This window comes from Palaemon carinicauda, chromosome 12 (genome assembly GCF_036898095.1).
Source record: "Palaemon carinicauda isolate YSFRI2023 chromosome 12, ASM3689809v2, whole genome shotgun sequence".
NCBI classification, from domain to species: domain Eukaryota; kingdom Metazoa; phylum Arthropoda; class Malacostraca; order Decapoda; family Palaemonidae; genus Palaemon; species Palaemon carinicauda.
The window spans coordinates 18,321,205-18,326,204 of NC_090736.1; positions in this window are offsets into that span (position 1 = coordinate 18,321,205).

Below are 5,000 nucleotides of genomic sequence, written 5' to 3' on the forward strand. Positions count from 1 at the left end.
CACGTAATATTATGGATTTGAAGACACATCATTTGTTGTTTTCGAACTTTCCGATTGAAAAATCAGGAATTAGACTTTCGGGTATAGGAAATAATGAATTAAATGTCACAGGCATAACTCATGTTCAGTTCAGAGTCGGTAATCGCACGTTTGCCGATACATTTGTTGTTGTAAAAAACATTAATATGTATCCAGCTGTAATTATAGGATACCCATCTATGGGAAATCAAAACATTATCTTAGCTCCTGCCAAGCACGGCGTGTATATCAAAGGGAAATTCTATAAGTCTTCTAATACCTTAAAATCAGTTTTGGATAAAAAGGAGACGACAAATGTAACCGTAACGTACGTTGAAAAACCAATAACTTGTCTCACTAATAAAGAAATAATATACGCGACCCAGCAGAATTCTCGTTCACCCATAATATCATCTTGCACGCAATCTATCGAACCAAACATACCTTCGAATTTAATAGTGCAAATAAAGAAAACACTACCGGGATCTGAAATATTAATCCTTTCCGATACTTTGAAAACTAACGGATTGTGTGTCACACAAGCTATTTATACAGTAGGCTCACATCAGCAATGTAATATCGAAATCTGTAATCATTTAAATAACACTTTAGTCATTCACAAAAATCAACATATCTTGGATGTAGAAGTTTATAAACATCGTATTCTTACCGTTGCTGAAATCAATCACTCTCAATCAGTTGCGGATGAATCCCTTTTGCGATCTATTGAAAATAAAATCAGTATGGACATTCAAGACGAAGAAATTCAGCAGAAAATTTTTGAACTTTTAACTAAATATCAAGATGTCTTTTCCACTACGGATGGATCCTTAGGAAAAATAGATGTGATCGAGCATCAAATAAGGTTAAAGGACAAGCAGAAAATTATATATGTACCCTCGTACAGACTCCCTATGAAATTCCAGAATGAAATAAATGATGAAGTAGGTAAAATGTTAGAGGAAGGAGTCATTAGAAAATCAAACAGCCCTTATAATTTTCCTTTAATAGTTCTACCGAAAAAAGATCGAACATGGCGTATCTGCGTCGACTTTCGTCGTCTAAACGAGGAAACGATCCCTGATCGATTCCCAGTGCCATGTACTGACGATATTTTGTCTTTGTTAGGTCAGAATAAATATTTTACCAGTTTGGACTTACTTAAAGGCTTTCACCAAATATCATTAGAAGAAGATAGTATCCCATACACAGCCTTCAGCACAGCCAGGGGACATTATGAATTTTTACGGATGTCTTTTGGTTTACGTTGTGCTCCTATAACATTTACAAGAATGATTAACATAGTGTTTGGAGACTTGTTAGGGGATATATTGCATGCCTATATGGATGATCTTGTAATCTTTTCCAACACCTTAGAAGAACATCTACGTAAGTTAGAACTAGTACTACAGAGATTAAGACAACACAACTTAAGGGTAAAGATTAGTAAGTGTGAATTTTTCAAAACAGAATTAATATATTTGGGTTTCATGGTGTCAAGCCAAGGTCTTAAAGTAGTCCATGATAAGGTGTCGGCTATACGTAATTTTCCCATACCTACTAATGTCAAGGGAATACAGCAATTTCTGGGTTGTAGTGGATATTACAGGCGTTTTATACGCAACTATTCAATAATAGCCGCTCCTTTAACTGATCTTACGAAGAAGGGCGTAGATTTCATATGGTCTGAGGAACATCAACAGGCGTTTAATACTTTGAAAGATGAACTGTGTAGTTCTCCTACCTTAAAATTTCCTGACTTCGGAAAGGAATTTTTCATTGCAACAGACGCCTTAGACTTAGGAGTAGGAGGGGTATTGCTTCAGCAATATGATAAACAATTTTTCCCGATAGCTTTCTATTCTCAAAAATTGGGAACCTTCCGAAAGTAAGTATGCAGTAATAGACAAGGAAGAGTTAGCTATTGTTAATTCGCTAGTGCATTTTAAGTTCATAATTTACGGTTATCCCGTTAAGGTTCTTACTGACCATAAACCACTAACAGAGTTCTTTAAAGGCTTCAATCACAGCCCTAAACGAACTCGGTGGCATTTGATCATTCAAGATTTTGGCGCAAGAATCGGGTATTTACCTGGGAAAGCAAATATCATTGCGGATGCATTATCACGCAACCCCGTGTCATCTTGTACGGAGCCTTTAGCTGAATTAATAGATATATCAAACATCCATGCCTATTGTAAAAACAATATCTGAACAAGAAGATTTAGGCTGGAGCGCTGAATTGTTACAGACTGAGCAAAGAAAAGATCAGAAAATAGAAACAATTATAAATGCTTTGAAAGGCAATCATAAAGAAAAGGAATATATAAAGTATAAGCAGCAGAATTATATAATCAAAGATAATATTCTGTGTAGGACTGTGACAAGGAAAACCCGCAATACACCACATGTAACTAACGACCAGGTAGTAGTACCAATCTCACTTATTTCCACTGTCCTGAATTGGTTGCATTCAAATTCATTACATGGACACCCTGGGTTCTCATTAATGTCACAGAAAGCCAAATCATTGTTTTATTGGCATACAATGCTTACAGATATAAAAAGACACATAGCTAATTGTCGCACATGTCAGGAAAACAAAGGGCATACGAAAACACCTGTCAGCCTAGGAGCTTATCCTGTGCCCAATCAACCCTTTGAAAGAATATATTTAGATTTGTTAACAGGATTTTACGAGTCAGACAGAGGAAATAAGCACCTCTTAGTAATTATAGATGCTTTAACTCGATATACAGAACTAATAGCGTTTAAAACTAAAACTGCGATTGAATGCGCTAGGAAGTTTTACGAGTGTTACATTTGTAAACATGGAATTCCACACATGATAATCTCAGACTCGGGTGGTGAATTTAATAATCACTTTCTTACCTCATTGTGTGAATTCCTCAACATAAAGAAAATAAATACCATGATATATCACCCAGAGTCGAATGGGCTAGTGGAAAGAGCAAATAGGAAGATATTAAATATATTGAGGGTATCACTAGGGGGATCAGACCCCAACTGGGATATTGCAATACCGGCGGCACTGAGTACTCTGAATCATTCATATCATATATCAATTAAAATGTCACCGCATGAAGCATTGTATGGTACCCCAGTTAGAACACCTTTCCATGTATTAACGCCTACAACTAATCTATCAAATCCTTTAAAAGAATGTATAAATGCAAGTATAAGTCGATATGATATCCTTCGAAAGAATTTAGAAGAATCACAAATCATAATGAAAAGGAATCATGATAAAATAGCGAAACCAACTAAAACATATACCGTGGGTGATAACATATATATTCAAATCAATGTCCGAAAAGGGCTCAATTATAAACTAACACCTAAGTTTGAGGGCCCATTTAACATTTTGGAAACATTAACGGCCAATAGGTTTAGAGTTCAAAACGTATCCCAACCCACGGATGAGAGAATAGTACCATTGGCTCACATAAGAAATTAAAAAGAAAAGAGAGGAAAAGAAGTGAAGGAAAATTTTATTCTATCTTATGTGATTAAAAGTTTTCTTTTTAATACAGGAGTAATTACATATATTTTTTCTTGTTACAGGTTTCCAAGATGAATTTTTTGTTGTTGGGAGTGATATTGTTCGCTCAGACATTTTTCTCGTATGGGATGAGCTCTAAGACTAAAAATATATGTTTTAAATATGGCAATATAGTTGAAAGACAAGAAGACATTTTTATTACATCAACCAACATAATTGTCGAAGTGCATATGCAAGCAATTTTTCTTCAAGAGAATGATGTCACTAGCTTAAGAACCGCCATTTCAAGGTTTTCTGCATTATTGGATGAGTTGCATAGAAGACATTCTCATTTGACTACAGAGAGTTTGCTTGGATCAACATTAAACGTTGCAGAGATGCTATCTGATGACTTGAAAAATAAGACTGGCGAGACAGGATCTTTGGCTTATGACCTTTTGATGTGGACTGTAGGACACGAACATAAAGAAAGACGGAATCCGTTTATTTATGCTGCATGAAGCATCTTTGGGTCTGTTGCAAGTTTAGGTTTAGGAATTTCCAATTGTCTTAAAATTAGTAATCAAAATAAGAAAATTGAGTTCTTGACTCATAAAGATGAATTGATTATGTCAGAACTAAGGAATCAGTTAGCTTCCATCAATAAAATTATGGATTTGTTAAATGAACATTCAAATAATATCGTTCAAATTATGGAAGTACAGGATTTGTTGGCAACATTAACGTATTATGATTCAAAGATAGATCACATACATAACAGAATTACACATTTCATTGAGAAATCCAAGGATTATGTAGAAGCTATCACGTTAGCAACTAAAGGTGTGTTGTCGCCCCATTTGTTGCCTATAAGTTACTTAAAGTTAATTCTGGAGAAAGGAAGGGATAAACTAGGCTATTTTCCTTTGTTAGACGAACATAGGTTAGAATTTTATTACAGCCTAATTACAGTAAACGTAGATAATAACAAGATTATGATTACAATTCCCTTTGATTCTTCTGATGCCTGGCAATCTAACAGGATATCACCATTTCCGACTTTCATGACGAATCACTCAAATCCAGTAATATCCAGTTTGACAGGACACGTATTGATTTCCCCAGACAAGGAAACATATACGGTCATTAAAGACTTAAATCAATTAACTCACTGTTCAGACGCAATGGATAGAAAAATATGTACAGCTGACTCATTTGAATTCCATAAAAACTTAATGGATTCATGCGAGTTAGGTATAGTGCTAGACGGTGCTCTCTCCCATACAAGTGAAGATTGTCTGGATAAGCTTTATCCCTTTGACAATAATGAGTTCAATTGCAGACTGAACAATGGCTCGTGGATACGATACGACAAGGACGGCTTCAATGTATCATGCCCTGACGGATCCACATCCTTCACCCATATCTTCGTCGCAGCAGATGGTTGTGTCGGGACTTCCCTGAATTCCATGGTGACTGG